The sequence below is a fragment of the Vulpes vulpes genome, chromosome 7 (genome assembly GCF_048418805.1).
Source record: "Vulpes vulpes isolate BD-2025 chromosome 7, VulVul3, whole genome shotgun sequence".
Classification (NCBI taxonomy): Eukaryota; Metazoa; Chordata; class Mammalia; order Carnivora; family Canidae; genus Vulpes; species Vulpes vulpes.
The window spans coordinates 83,443,520-83,460,478 of record NC_132786.1 but is presented as its reverse complement, the minus strand read 5'-3'; the positions used below and the strand labels follow the sequence as shown (position 1 = coordinate 83,460,478).

At 39.5% G+C, this 16,959-nt stretch overlaps 1 protein-coding gene across 2 annotated transcripts in view; it reads left to right on the top strand.

Annotated features, from left to right (window-relative positions):
- Positions 1 to 16,959, top strand: part of CDK6 (cyclin dependent kinase 6) — a 239,795-nt gene that overhangs the window by 114,060 nt on the left and 108,776 nt on the right. The gene's annotated exons all lie outside the window — the stretch shown is intronic.

Below are 16,959 nucleotides of genomic sequence, written 5' to 3'. Positions count from 1 at the left end.
CTGCATGTAGTGGATTCATGCAGAGATAACAAAAAGCCAAGCAATATTCCTTTATGCTGCTGCTTACTCAGTAGGAGGTTGATGCCAAGAATCCCCTTGGGTCCATGAAGACTATAAAAGTTGTCGTCAAAGCATTAGATTAAGCCTTAAGAAAAAGAATGTTCTTGAATCAATATGTCATTTTTCACATCTTTAGCCTGGAAGATTCTCAGTGGAGGGCATTGTTGAGAAATGTATGGCAGCATCTTTGGTCATCCTGATGACTTAGGGGATGGCTGTGGCCACAAAGAGGCTGATAACTGCCCACCAAAGAATTGTTTGCCCAAATTCCAGTAATGCCTCTGCTGCTGAGATATAGACAGAAGGGGAGTTGGAAATTCTCTGAGATAGCTTGTCTTAGGAAAACATTCAGTTTACAAAAGTGTTCCATATCCCCATCCCCCAAATAGGGATACTAAAACCTGGACACATAAGACCACATACTTTCCCCAACATTGTATGCTTTACCTAGGGCATCAGAATTTTTACAGAGGTTTCTTAGAGTGTGTCACCATTGTTGAAAGATAAATCATACTTTTGAGAAAATGAAGTACAACATAATATTTAAAGGATATGTTTCCACTTTGGGCTGGGTCGAGTGAGCCCTTGTATTCTTACATATCCACAGCCAAAATGCTGAGTCTATGTATTTCTCCAGTGGGAAGGGTTAGGTGGGCTGTGGGCTTCCCTAGGATATAGTTGTTTAGTGTCCCTGAGGAAAAGCTTCAATAGGCTTTGTGATCCCAGTGGTCACCAGGGGACCAGATGAAAGGAGCTGATCTCTTTGGGTATCTTAATAGTGGAAAGGATGAGCCGTTCATGAGGCAGACTCTTTATTTTGATTTCCCCAAAATGGGCACAAAAAACCATAAATAAAAACAGGAAACCCAGTTGGTTTTGTTTTGATTTTTTTTTTCTTATTAAATTTAAAGAACGGTAGCCCGGCTTCTGTATAATATCAATTAACATTCCATTCTTGCTGAAAGTTGATATCTTCAGACAGGAAAACGTAGACCAATTATTTCATAGAGAAAAAGGGATCAACAGTCATAAATACCTGATTTTTCAGTGTCTCATTTGTCCCACATACTCTGTATTTCTTATGGTGACATAAAGTAAAAACTACTAGCAAAAAATACTAGCAACTGGGAAGGACACTGGAACAAATTTGACATTATTTCCAAGAATGATAGCTGGCATTTAATGTCAGTACTAAAGGTTATGATTCCTAAGGGGTACTGCGTTTAAAAGTTTTCCCATTGTTTTTTGTTTGTTTTTCTGTTAAAAGAAGAAACCATTTAGTGATGCATTAGTTAACATATCCGTGGTGATATATAAAGACTTAGAATCACAGTTTTTCAGACCGAACTGGTACTTATTTTTAGAATTTCTTGAAGAGAAAAAGACTGCACTCCACTTCCTGGAAATACACATTTTTTAGTGGGTTATGTCATACAGGACCTGGGAATCAACTTAATCTTTGGAATGTTAAAGGAATTACAAGTTAACTGATTCAAAACTGGCATCTTACAGCCATGAGAAATGCTAATATATTAGTTACTTTTCAAAGCCTGACCCAGGTGTCCCCTTCTGTTACTCCCTGTAAGAATCAATCCTCCCTCAGTGTTTCTAGGCTAACATCTTATTAATGTCTATCATAATACTATTTTATATATTGCTTGCAATTATTTTCAGGGTCTTATATATCTGGCTGTAAGCTCCTTGAAGGAATTGGCCTTCTGGGAAGAAATTTAGAACAATTTATAAGAGTGGACTATAGTCATAGCTGTAGGTGGTGCATCGCTTTGGGTGTGTGACAAATGGCTTAGCTTGTCTTCATCTGAGGGGAGGGTGAGGTGTCCTTTAAATGCCTGACTTTGCCAGGATGCCTCCAGCATGACACTCAAGATGTCTTTAGAGAGTATTGGGTACTTGCTGCTCAGTACACAATCAGACATGCATATGTTACACATACAGAGAAAAGATGGTTTATGCCTATTTATTTAAAGATTGTAGAATTAAGATGTGAATAGCTACAGTGAATGCAATAGACTCAGGCAGAAGGTGCCCATGGCCAGGATCTCATACTTCAGAGGAGCCTGCGTGGGCCCTGCTCCAGCTGGGCCTCTTCATGGAGCGCAGAATCCAGGGTGCCACGGAGATGTTCCAGCTAGAGTCTGAGACCCCCCCTCTTCCTGCCATGCTCAGGGCACTGGAATTCCCTGACTGAATGGGCACTGCATGGGCTCTCCTTGTGTCCTTCCTTCTGACAGCAGATTGTGGCACGTGTATGCACTCCCACGTCTGAGGGCAACAGCTCGCAGACAGCCAGTCAGAGTGTGCACGTGGGGGTTGGAAGGTCCATGAATACGTGTATGAGACCTGGCACGGTACTGGAAGGGGCCAAGACTTGGGGGCGGAACCCCATTACACTTGGTTACCTGATGTGGATGATTTTTATCAGAAATTTCTCTGAAACCATGAAAATCGACTTCTACAACCTGTATTGAAATACTACTACATTTGTGGAAAAACAGAGTAGGTTACAGGGAGGTTCTTTCCATTGCACGTATGTGATGTGTATAAGAATCATGACTCATGGGCTTATATAATCTCAGTACCAAAAGTTTTTCAATAATGTATGCCTATTCAATAGAATGACTACAAGACTAGCTAGAATGATAGAGTCATTCTAAAGCCAACATTTCTAAGTACTCCCCATGTCAAATGCAACGTATGGTGCAACTCACTTTTGTCTGTCAGAATAGAAGAGAAGTAGAGAGCAACCACTCATACTTGACCCAGAGGGTCTGAGAAGCAGAACCTGGGATGTCACCAGCAGTCTGATGATGACTCTGCTAACCATGAAGCACTGTGGATGGCATCTCAGGGAGGGAGCGGTCTTCACATGTCTATGATGCCAAGTATTTATTATTGTTTTTCTGAATTGGACCATATAGTACACAGGGTGATGCAATACTATTATTATTAGATACAGTGTCGGGAGAACTCCTTACCAAACATCTCATTTTGAAAGTGGGGAAACTGAGACTCAGACAAGCAGTCTGTGACCAGGTTAAGTCTGAATCCACCAAATAGATTGCAAATGGCTTGGAGAAATCTAATGTCTGTATTCTGGCTCTCACCCACCATCCCTTCTCCCCTCCTCCTCTCCACACCATAGGCTCCAGTATTGCAGAGGCATGAGGCTATATATTCTGTAGGATTATTGGGTCCTGCAAAGGGCATCCAGAAATTCCACAGGTGTTCCAACACTTGAGGACTTTCTAAAATTTAAGTCTTGTTAAAATTATAATTAAAAAACAACTAGCTCATGCCACATTTTGACACAGTAGAGAACACTGAGGCATGAACTTGTACCTTCTGGCTAACTTACTTTTGTTGTTGTCGTTTAAGAGAGACAGAGCAGGAGGAGGGGCAGAAGGAGAGAGAGAGAGAACGTTAAGCAGGCTCCATGCCTAGTGCGGATCCCAGTGTGGGACTCAATCTCATGAATCCAAGATTATGACCTGAGCTGAAATCAGGAGTTGGACGCTTAACCGACTGAGCCATCTAGGCACCCCCTGGCTAATTTATTTTTTACATAGACCTCAGAATAAAACTTCTGCCACACTCCTGCAGACTCAAACGTCTTGTTTTTTGTTGTTTTTATTTTTTTTTAAGAGTTTGTTTATTTACTCATGAGAAACACACAGAGAGAGGCAGAGACATAGGCAGAGGGGGAAGCAGGCTCCATGCAAGGAGCCCGATGTGGGACTCGATCCCGGGACTCCAGGATCAGGCCCTGAGCCGAAGGCAGAAGCTCAACTGCTGAGCCACCCAGGCATCCCCAAACTTGAACGTCTTGTAAATGGATTGTTACTTAGGAAAAAACAAGCATTCTCTTGGTTCACTCCTGTGTGTGTCCGTCACCTTAAAATCACTCAGATGCATAAATGCAGCAGCACACAATACCATGTTGCACTCACCATACACGAGACTTTTTCAAGGGCCATCCAGAGTAATGCCAGTGTTGATATTTTTATATCCAGATGTATTTGCCAGACCACCCAGACACTCCCCCAGGACAGACCCCAAAAGCTGCCCGTGGATAGAGAGATGTCTATGCCTTAGAATGAGTTGTTCCTTTTAGGGTCTCTGTAACTTCACATGCTGAGATGAGGTCCCAGAATGGCCTGCCGTAACCCGTTTCTGCTCTGCAGTGAACAGTCTTACAGTGACTTTTCGTTGTATTGGGAGGGTCTTCATACAGCCATTAGACAAAAGGTACAGTTAGCATTTTTCCTTCAGATGCTTGTGTGTGATACACATGGTTTGGAGAAAAATTCTACGTTGTACCATAATGGAAGAGTAAGACAGTTCTCCGGTCTTTCTAATGACTTAATGAAATTCTCACAAAGTGAATTCTGTTCCCCTTCTCCAAGGGTCTTTTTTTCCATATCATGTATCCAATTAAGAGACACTTGTGGAGGCACCCAGGTGGCTCAGTCTGTTAAGCGTCCAACTCTTGATTTTGGCTTGGATTGTGATCTAGAGGTTGTGGGATCCAGCTCCACGACCGGCTGCCTGCTCCATGCAGAGTCTGCTTAGGATTCTCTGTCAGCCCCTCCCTCTGCTTGTGCCTTCTCTCCGTCTCTCTCTAAAATAATTAAATAAAATCGTTAAAAAGAGAGAGACACAATGTTCTGAAGACATTTTGCACTCTGTGGAAACACCAAAACAAAACAAATGAATAGTAAACATGGGAAGGCTTTTATTTGACAACTCTACAAATTAGAAAAATTCACTTGGGAAATAAGTGATTCTCAAAATTATTGTATTTATGATCATTCAATTATTTAATACCACAAGTATTACAAAAACTCGAATTCCTTACATTCCATTCTTATGCCTCTCGCAATAGATGGTTTTCTTACTCTAACCCTAGTTGGGTAGCATTTAGTAAACACTGAAGGAAACTTGAGGATTCAAAAACTTTTTGATAAAAAAGGGAGAAGAGTAATGAAATGAAATTCAGTCAGCAAATAATTACCGATCACTTTCCGTCTGCCAGGCACTGTCCATGAACCTGAGGGATGATGGGGACTTAGAAATGGCCAGGGTTTTTGCTCTAATGGATCTCATAATCAAAATGGGGAGACATCTTCATAAAATAGTCACAAGAAGAAATGTAGTTAGAAACCAGTGTGCAGTAAAGGGAAGGGACCCAACTCCATCAAGTTTTGTGTCTTAGGAACCCTCAGAGGCTGGGGGTCAGGGAAGCTTTCCTTGCTCGCCTATGCCAAGATGTGAGATGCTCAGAGAGGTCACCAGCATCACCCTGTCAGAACCTGCGTAGATGGAGGCCACATGAATTGTGCACATCACACAATCTGCTAATTTTCTCTGTGTCTGGAATAGTTCATTTTATGGCACCAGGTCGGCACCACCAAGTTGACAAAGTGAAGTAGGACCAGAGATCGGAGAACAATGTCATCTTTTACAAGAGAAAATAAATTGTTTATGCTTGTTTCCTCTTCGTGCATGTCGTATTTACTATGGAGACCTGGCAAGGTTTGTGCCTCAGCCTGGGCAGCCGAGTTGCTCCCACAGAAGCCTGCGAATGCTGCCAGTGCATACTGAGTAAATCAAACCAAGAGCATTAATCGAGTATAATGGAAAAAACCCAAAGCCCTGTCGCCTCAGCACCTCAGCGAAAGTGCAGGACACACCTCTGAAGCCGGAAACGCTCCTGTAACTCCCTCCCCACTCAACATCCCCTTGCCATGACACAACCAGGTCTGTTTTGTGAAAATTTCCAGTTGCCAGTACATATTTCATAGTTAACAATGGAGTGTTTGTGCCGGTTTCGTTTTCACTTTCACCAGTGAGGGAAGTAGAACACAATGGGGCAGTGCACAGAGCTGGGAACAGGACACGTTTTCTTTAGGATTCCCAGGGCTGGGTACGTGGAAAATACCAGAGCCAAAACAAACATGAAAACCCATCCAGATCCTTCGTTGTTCATTCTCAGTGGCAATAAAACACATTTTGAGTTACTATATGATAGGTTAACTCTGCCTCCACAGTGAAGGCAAGCTTTGATGACCACTGTGAAAATTTCTCCCATGTAGAAAGATAATGTATTCTATACTGTAAAGAAAGCTCCTGTGGATATGTGTATATGCATGTGGATATTTAACTGTATCACGTATATTTGTGAAGTTAAATCAAATACTTTTCTTGTTTATAAAAGATAGTCATTCATTTGACTCACCTAATTCTAGCTCCTTCATCAGTGGTCACTGTTGCCAGTTAGTTCTAGATGAAAACAGTTTAACTGTAGTGCTACTGCCTGAAGGGTGTTTTACTCAAAGAAAGCACAAGATGTTCTTTGATTCCATACATCTTTTTGGGCATCATGTCCTATCAAGGTACAGTGCAGATGTGGTCTAGTTGTCACCTGGTTTTTTTATATTCTATCATATAGACACCCTGTATGATACCATTCAAATCTCAGAACTTGAGAACAAGTCTGAGTATCCAGACCAAGCATTGTCTTAAGGTCGACAAGACCAAGTGCTTTAGAAAGTTTTTGCAAGGCAAAGGGTTTCTCAGGGATCCACACAATGGAAAAAGGTTTGTTGGATCTTACATTTAACATTCTTATGGGAATGTGCCTTTTTTGCTTGGTCAGGGACTAGTCTGACAAACTGTATTAATCAAATAATTTCATCTCCCCTAAATTTGATTTATTCAGGTGTGTTAATGTTCATCTAAAGGAGTATGAGACATAATCCTTGGAATAGAATATAAAACAATGTTTTTATAACTTGTACTTTTATATCCTCTTTCATATATTCTTTGAATATGTGAGCTTCTTGATTCTCCAATGTCTAAAGAATGAATTCCAACTCTAGCATGTAGCATGTAGCCTGCAAAGTTTTTTTGTAGTGTAGCCCTGACCTATCCTTCTGTCCTCCCACTCATACTACCCTCATACACATAAACGCCTACTCCCTGTCCTCTACCTACATTAAATTTCTCACTACTCCTTGAATGGCATCAAGTTCTCTTCCAGCTCCCCGCTTTCACCAGTGAATCAATGAATGAATTTCCAACTGCATTTTCCATGTTGCTGCCAGGATCACTTCATCATCAATTATAAGCATCTAAAGTACTTGTGTTTGTGTGTGTGTGTGGTTTTTATTTTTTGCTTTATTTGGGGGGTTTTTTTGTTGTTATTTTTGGGTTTTGTTTTGATTTGGTTCTTTTTGGATTTTTTGGTTTTGTCATTTTGTTTTGTTTTAGTTTTTTTGCATTAGATGAAACTTTTAGTTAATCTTCCCAGCTACCTGCGTCATCCCCTCATAGAGATAGCAGCTTGAACCCTGAGGAAGTAACATTTGCACTTAGAATGTCTCTCTGGGCAACCATTCCTAAACTTCAGATAATCATTGTCCTTCATCCCTGCTTCTTCAAGATCATAAACCTTCATACACCTCCCCATCTTGTACACTTAACATTTTCTGTATGGTATGTTTTAAATAAAAATTAAGATCTCTTGGGGCTTTTTGGAAGAACCATGGCATTACAGGAAAAGGTTGAAAATGTCTGCGTTGTAGTTTTTTTTAGTTACTTTATTTAGTCTACTTGGGTTCTTGGGTTGATTAGGGATGTACATACGTTAATCTCTACAGGCTTTTCTGAAAGTTTTTATATGATGGCTTTGTAATGCGGATTTCTTTGGTATTTTATTGACCTTATTGCTAATATGCCGAATTTGTTTCTAAATGATGTTCTTTGGGTCACATTGCTCCCACATTCTATTTTCCTTTTCTCCAGGGATTGAAGCACAGAATTTGAGTGACATCGTTGCCCCCAGTGTCTGTAAGGATACTGATGATTTTTAAATCTCTCATAAATGTGAATGTTAAACTTTACAGTTGGCTGTGGAGAAATAATCTACCTTCAAGTCTCAGGGAAGCGTCCAAAAGAAAGAAGGGGAAAGCGTAGGAGAATTTACTTTAGTGCTGCTCATATATTTATTTTGAAGGTTGGCAGAATCTAAAAGTGGGGCTGTAAATTTAACAGCTCAGCCGTAAAAGCCCCAAAATAAGGGAGAAAAGTCTCTACTACTTCTAGATTTGGATACTAATATAAAGCTACAAGGATTCCATTCTGTCATCTTACTTTTTTTTTTTTATCTCTAAAGCTCCCTGTCCTTTTCTTCTTTCTCATTTTTATTTTGAATAATTACTTTTTAAAGGTAACAATGCTTTAAAATGTATGGAAGCTTTCTCTGAATACTTACTAGCATACTACTCCAGTCGATACATTTCCCAGTGACGTTGAGTCCTATCTGCACCTTATGTAACTCTGGGTGATTTTAGTGAGGTGGGGATTGCACATGGTATCAGTTCTTGTGGGAAAATATGCTTCAGTGGCTTACTGGCACTGCTCTTGGAATGTGGCATTTAAAAGTACCTTTTTACAGTGGGAAAGAATTCTGTCAAGAATAAACAGTCTGACCTTGTTAAATGGGCCAAAGTCTGTCTGTAACCTAGTTCCAGAAAACTAGCTTTTACTAGTTTAGCAAATGCAGATTAGAAAAATTATAATTAAATTTTTCTAAAGACAAGGAACAGTTGCTGTGAAAAATACGAAAAAAATTCAAAACAATGATGGTCTTCACATATATTCATGAAAATTTCCTTAGATGACTATAAAATCCCACTCTTCCAGAGTGGGTGAAAGATCAGGACCACAGTCGGTCAGAAAAGCAGATGTTCTTTTTCCTGGAAAGACGGGACTGGCTTATAGAAAGGAGCCGTGGGAGGGCCTACATAGCGTAGACCTACCGTGGGAAACCAGTAGACTTGGAGAGCTGAAGGAGAAGTAAAAATTATCACTGACTGCCTGTTGCTCACAGGTTAAAAAGTCTAGATACTCCAATTTGTTCCTAACTTTTCTCTCCACCCCTATGATCTGCAACTCCAGACCTCCCTCCTCCTGATTGAAACAACATGCCTTTAGATTTTGTGCCTCGGTGCTTTAGGCATTCTCTCTGCTTAGATTGTCTTTCTCCTTCTCAGGCTAACAAACTCCTACTCATTCTTCAAGACTTTATGCAAAAGCCATCTCCTCCCTGAAGTCAGCCTGACTCTGTAGGATAAAGCTAGGCATTCCTTTCCTGTGTACTTTTGATCTGCCTCTCAGTAGCTGTCATATCAGTTTCAGGGCTTGCAGTAACAACACACAGGCACACAGCACTGCTCTGTGAGTGTTAAGAGTGTGTGTGTATGTGTGTGTGTGTGTGTGTGTGTGTGTTCTGAAATAAGAGGTTTCTGAGTAGAGGTGGAGGGAGGCTGCATTGGGGGTACTAAGTGTGTTTGGGAAGAGATGCTTCCCCTAAACATCAGCTTCCCTGAAGGGTGTGGTTACAACTTGTATCTGCATCCATTTTGCAATTACAGCACCAGGAATCAAACTTGTTTTATTGATCAGTTTCATTGCTAAAACCTTGTGTTTATATTTCAGTGGTATTCTGGAAAACCAAGACATGATGGCTTTTACTCAGATGCATGACTGGAAGTTAGTTGGTTAGGTGTTATCAGAGTATACTAGATCTCAATGATGCTTTTTCTGGTCGTAACCATTTGTAACGTTAAATGGGTATTTTATCAGTAATAAATTGGGGGATTTTTTTTAGTAGAATTACAGTAATAACCTAATCTTGTGTTCTAAAACATAATATAGCTTTAAGAGAACTATGTTAAGTTAAAAAAAATTAATGTGTAAAGTAGATAAATAATCAAGTTCTTTGCAGATGGGCTTGTGGCAAAGATTTTCAAAAGGAGCCTATGCAATTTAAAATATAATTCAATACGGGCCCCTGGATGGCTCAGTTGGTTAAGTGACCAACTCCTGATTTTGGCTCAGGGTCCTGAGATCCAGCCCTGGCACCTGGCCTCCCCACTCAGCAGGGACTCTGCTAGATACTCTCTCAGCTCTTCTCCCCGTCCCCCTCCCTCTTGTGCACGCTTGCTCTCTCTCTCAAGTTAATAAAGAAGTCTTTAAAATATATATATATTAATAAATATAATAAATAAATAAATATATTTATTACATAAAGCTTATTCTATCTGGCCACTTTTTTTTTTTTTTTTTTTTTTTTTTACTGCTTGTTTGTACAAAGATAGTTAACAACAGCCAAAAGAGCCCATTGGGAATTTAAAAGCATTAGTAAAGTGGGGGGTAAGGTGAGGGTTGTCAGTTGTTAAGCATCCAACTAGATTTCAGCTCAGGTCATGATCTCAGGATGGTGAGATCAAGCCCCACGTTGGGCTCTGTCCTGCATAAGAGTCTCTCTCCCTGTACCCTTCCTCCCTCTCTAAAAAAATAAATAAATAAAATGAAATAAAAGTGTTAAAGTCTGGGAAAAAAGAGACTTGTTCTTCTTTTACCCAAACACAAATTGGCCACAATCATGCCTTCTACTGGCAAGTTGAGGTTAGAAATGTAGCAGAACATTTAAAATTTTGACACGATTGGGTAACCAATCCCTTTGAAGTGAGTAGAGCTTCTTCAATTGGGGACTTTCTTTACTATTTTTATATATCTTTTGTTCTCTATTATATCTAAAAGGACTCATTGATTTTAGGACATGGGGCTGAAATGCCGTGTGTAAGTGCCATGTTGTTGCTACCTTACCTAAAGCATCATCCAATTTGTATTTTCCATCAGGTTTCTTTTTCATTGGTGGTTTATGTGCTTCTGTTTATAAAGGCATCAAGTTTTCCCAGTGTTTAATTATACTTCGCAAGTATTGTTAGTCATGTAACATTGGAGAAAAATATGATATTCATCAATTGCTTTAAACATCTGATATTCAGAGCATACATCTGTTCTGTAATTTTATTTTTAGAAATTTGGTATCAGGAGACATTTTTGAAAGAGAAACAGCATTAGAGTTAGGCCTGCTTTATCCATGGGGGATACGTTCCAAGACCCCCAGTGGATGCCTGAAAATGCGGGACAGTTCCCAACCCTATCTATGCTCTTGTCTGCTCCTATACATAAACCCTGTGATAAAGTTTAATTTATAAACCAGGCACACTAAGAGATTAACAACTAAAAATAGAACAATAATAATTTATGTGATAGAAGTTAACGTGAATGTGGTCTCTCTCAAAATATCTTCTTGTACGTGTATTCAGCCTTTCTCCTGTTTGTGATGATGTAAGATGACAAAATGCCTGTGTGATGAGATGACGTGAAGGGAATGACTGTGACGTAGCTTTAGGCTTCTGTTGACTTTCTGATGATACCTTAGAACGATCATCTGCTTCCAGACCACAGTTGACCGCTGGTAACTGAAACCACAGAAGACAAAACCACAGATAAGGGGGCCCATTGTATTTGTAAGACACAGTTCACCAAATCCAGACGCAAGGTCTGCCATTTCCTCTGCAAAGCCTTTGTGGCATTTGTATGCAGGAGTCAGAAACCTCCTCTAAACCCTTATTCTTCAATCAATTTTTTTAAATCTACATTTTTTAAATGGCTACAATTATTTTAAAATTCAAACATCCCAAATAGGTTTAAAAAAATGAAAAAAGAAGCTCCTCAATAATGTTTCCTCCCAGAACAAGCTACTGTTAAGTTTGGTGAATGGACTTTCACACCTTTTAATATTTGTATGAAACTATATATATGTGGAAGCAGTGTGTTTGTAGTATACATACACGTTATTTTAATTTGTTCGGAGTCTTCTGTGGACTTTTTCCAATTTATCATGCACATTTTCCATATCTAACATTGTAGCCTGTTTATTTTTCTCTTCTCTGTGTGAATATGCATAGTAACATTTTTTACCCCAGTCTTTTAGGATGAACCTTCAATAGTTTCTCATTGTTTGGCTGCAGTGAGCATCCTTGGGCTTTTGTCTTCTCACCCAAATACTAATATTTTTGTGGGATAAATTTCAAGAAATTGCATTACCAAAAGATTTTTTTAATGTTTTGCTTCTAAGAAACTGCCAAACTGCCCCCCCCCCTTTTTTTTTCATTTAAATTATAATTCTTTTAAGTAGGCTCCACACCCAGCATGGAGCCCAAGGCAAGGCTTGAACTCTTGACCCTGAGATCAAGACCTGAGCTGGACTCAAGAATCAGATACTTAACAGACGGAGCCACCCAGGCACCCCAAGAAACTGCCAAACAATCTTTTAAAAAAACTGTAACATTTTACATCTATCCCCCACCCCAGCAGTGAACAAGAGTTCTTGTTGCTCCATATCTTCATTAGTGTTTGGTGATGTCAGTGTTTTGAATCTTGGCCCTTATAATAGGTTTATTGTTGTTTTAATGAGTATGCCCATTTCAAAATCTGATAGTGTCAAGCTATTAATATTAAAGCTTATTTAAAAAACTCTTATAACAATTCAACTTCAGCCAGCTTGATTACACAAAGTAAAATCCTCTCTTTCTTTCTCTCTTGCCAACTTTTTATACCATTCTGTCCCTTATTCTCCTCTTTCCCATTCTGAAATAACCCAGTTTTATTTTAGGACATATTTACATTCTTTTCCCTTACAAACTAATCTCCATACCTTGTACACTTCTTTTTAGCCAAAACACATCCTACTTTCCTTATATAGAAGTGTTTCCCTAATTATTTTTAGTAGCTTTAAAACTATTAATTAAAATTTTTGACCTTTAGAAACCTTACTTTCTAGTGAAAACTAGTAAGTGAGCAGTGATAAACTGTCACACCAGCATTCTTTTGATTGGCAAATTTATCAGTACATTTTACGATTTCTAGAAGCATGTGCTTCTTTTTAATAATACAGTCTTTCGTGGAGGCCTGGGTAGCTCAGTGGGTTTAAGTGTCCCACTTAGGCTCAGGTCATGATCTCAGGGTCCTGGGATCAAGCCCACCTCTGGCTCCATTGAGCAGGGAGTCTCCTTCTCCCTCTCCCTCCCCAACCTCTACTCCCATGTTCATATGTGCTCTCTCAAATAAGTAAATAATCTTTAAAAAAAATGCAGTTTTTCGGTATGACACAAGGCATGTTTACTAACAGACTTAAATTTATCTTTAGTTCCTCTATAATAAGAAAACCATAGATAAACTTATGTTCCATAATTAGTGTGCACTATTTTATCTTACTTGGGAATAAATGATCTAAATATTCGTTGAGCCTCCCGCCATTTAATTTAACTTAGCAAAACTTTAAAGTTTCAAGTTAACAAAGAGATTTGAGAAGCTGTTTTTAAGTATACAAACCATAAAACACGATTATTGTTTAAAAGTTCACCTAAAAACTCTTACCTACTCATATCTGTTTAAATCACCTGCTCCCAACAATTATGTTTCAACTACTTACAAAAACTTAGTGAGACATTAGACAAAGTCTGCCATCATCCCAAGTGATCTCTGTTGCTGACAGATTTTTGTAAACAATATAGCATGAACTTATTTGACTGGTAAAACTCAGGAAGAGTAAAAGTTATTTGCCTGCATTATATTCAATGTTGATACCTCTAAAAACATGTCTATTTTAATTACACCAATGAACTTAAACTTTGATGCTTACTATTTTCAGAACATATGAACCTGAAAAATATTTGGGTTAGTTTCTGTTAAATTTCTGAGAACTTTAGGGAATATTTAATTTATAAGTGCTTAGTTTCAAGCCAGTTAAATAAAGAAAAGTATCACACATTTATAACACATACAGCAAACACACAGGGAAATGCGAACAGAGAATTACAGCTTTTGTTTAAAAGTTTTAGCTATGAGTTAGGTACAACAATACAAAACTCACTATTTTATAGAAGAACCGTTGAATTCAAATTTTGTTTTGGCAGTTGAAATGAATTTAGTTCACCTCAGAAGGCTAAAGCTTTTCGCAAATATTTGTAGAGAGGACAGAAGATTTTTTCAGTTGCCCAGTGTCCAGATACCTCCTCCCGCCTTTTTGTTTCTTCAGATGAGAAGCATCTCCCTAAAATTTGCCTTTTAAAGAGTGGCTCTTAAGTCTTAGGGAAGATGAGGGTAGAAAATCTACATCACAAAGGCACAGAGAAAATATCCAAATTTTCTGTAGAGTGGAGTTTTAGGAGTATATTTGCCTTTTATCAGAAGTCTAGGGTAATTACTATTTAAATTTTTCCTTTCCTTAAGCACAGGACAGTTCTGTTTAATACTTACAATATCTGCAAGTATTTTGCATAAATAGAAAAGGTTTGGGGATTCATAAAGATAGGTCAGCTTTGAACTGTTACCTAGAGCCACATTTCTGGCTTTGTAGAAATTTGCAAGATGAGAGGTTCTGATTCCCCCCAAAAAACTGGGTTGGTTGCATCCTAAATATTAAGGGATTGACCAACCCATCTGATTAAACTTGCTTCTTTGTATCAGGGAGGTTTACAACTAAGAAATCAAAAAATTTCTAGAGCTTCTGGGTTTAATGCAGTATGTCTTTTAAAAGTCTATCTAAAGTGTTTGAAAAAGGCATCCTTTATGAGTGCACAGTTTAATGTTGAACCAATTCACTTTAGGGAGAAAGGCTTTACTATTGCTTCTATCAGCCAGCCCCAAAACATTAGCTTTGGCTGATCCATTTCCCTGATCATAATATGCAGGAGGGCCTTGGAGAAATTTGGTAATCTCTTTCCTCTATGAAGAGGAGGCTTTCCCTAGAAGGCTTTCCCATCTGGCTTGTCTGATACCTGCAGTAGAATCATGGGTGACAAGAGCACCCCTTAGCAGTCAATCATAGACTTTGTTAGTGGGGTTATAAATGGCCACTAATCTTTACAGTTACTCTATGAATTTGGTAGGATCTTCTGAAAGTAGAGGTAAAAGGGCTTTGTAATTTAGACAATCTAGATCTATTCCTTTTTTTTTTTTTTCTAGATCTATTCCTTTCCAGCAGACATGAATTCTTTGAGGGTCCAGGATACATTTGCAAAGGACATTGCATGGGAAAGTCCAAAGCTGGCAGGGTCCAGGATGCATTTTCAAAGGACATTGCATGGGAAGGCTCAAACCTGGCAAAGCCTGATTACAGAGCCCTCCAAAGTAGGAGGAATCCTTAGCCCTACCATCCATCTGTGGTGCTTCTGCTAAATTTATTCCCTGGCATTTATTATTTACATGAGTAACCTGTATAGCCTGGGTCTGAAGATCAGGCTGGAGTGCTTTCTGTAAAGCTCATAAAGAAAGGGAAGTTAAATAGGCAGCTGGGTGTTTGAGGGATTTCCTGTGGAAGTTAGTGGAGTTTGAGGATCCAAGAGAATTGGCTGAAGCAGTGAGGCTGGATTTTGAGAGGGGGGGATTTAGACCAAGGCCAAGAGATCCAAAAGATCTAGAGTGTCAGGGAGAGGAAGTCGGGGATAAAGGTTTGCAGTAAGAGGGTAGAGAAGGGGCATTTACATTAGATGGTGAATTATAAGTTTTGTTCTTCTGTCTTAGTAAGGGAGTCCCTACAGATAGCAATTATACTCCTTTGTATTCACTTTTCAACTTGGTCTTTCTATAGATACCAATAAAACAATTATTTAGGATGAGGTCTCTCTTAAAAAAAAAAATTCTTTAAAATGTAGTCAAGTTAGAGGATCCATTGACCATTGACAAGTAGGATCTTAGGTTAATCTAAATAGCAACTCAAATCAGTAACACTTCTTACGGCTTAACCATGGGCACAAGAGGCAACCCAAAGGAGACTAGGAGAGATGCAACCCTCCCAGGATCCAGAAATGAGACAGTGAAGGCTGAGACAGTAAAGATCCCTTGTGGATCAGGACACCTTAGGAAAGACTTTCCTGAGAGCTGGCACTATAGGGTAGAGATGTAGATGGAAGACCAGGTTGTTACCTTTGACTCGGACTAACCAGCTATAGCTAAACTTATCCTAACAAAGGAGTCTTGGAGTTGGGTGACAGGTGCTCTAACAGCTGTTAGGTGCTCAACCTGTGCTCACCAATTTCGTTGCATTTTGCTTCTCGTTAGGAATGGCCTTTATCTCGTGTGCCGTTAACTCATGGTAAAGTATGTCTAAACAGTACCGGGCTGGTAAGAACCATGAACTTGACGGTGTGTGAGGCCAGCTCGAACAAGGTGCTCCTAGGACCTGTGCCCACTGTGGGTGATCTCTGTCACTTTCCTCATCAGTGACAAACAACCTGAAAGACAAAAACAGTGGCCATCTCTGGGCGTAAAAGGATCAATAATAAACAAATTTTCATGACAAAATTTTACCAGAGTCGCTATTCAAAAGGAACTAGTTCACCCAAATATTTTTCTCCTGTTAATCTGAACTGAGAAAAAGCAAAGGTCTCTCACCACTCTCCCTTCCGTCAGACCTTGCAGGCAGAGTTCCAGAGATTTACATGGTAAAGATTCCTTACGTTCTGCGGGTTTTGTCAGAGGTCCCAGGATCTCTCGGCTACAGCAGCCCCTGAGCCAAGCAGTGTCCAGCCAGGGAAGGTCCATCTGTTCATTCATGGTCACCTACCGTAGGAGTGGAAAAATTTTCTCTTCCCTACCCCCCCTTCTAGATTCTTTGGCTGGTCTAATAATTTAAATCGATACAAGACAGATTAACAGGAGAAAAGCAAATTTTGTACATATAGGAGCCCTGTAAAAATAGAACACCCAAAAGGCAGGAGTGAGATAATTGAGGCTGATATAATGATCCTGCATCAAGGAAAGGGGGAGGTGTCCAGGGATACAAAGGATAGGAAGGCCATTCACAGGAAGGCAGAGGATATCTCCAGAAAGTAGAGGTGGCCCTATTATGCAGATAAGTTTCTCAGGTCAAAAGGTATTTCTGGTAATAGTTCTCTTCCTGATACAGGCCTCTTCTCCAACATAAATTTAGCTGAGCTTTTCCTGAATCTGCTGGGTTTT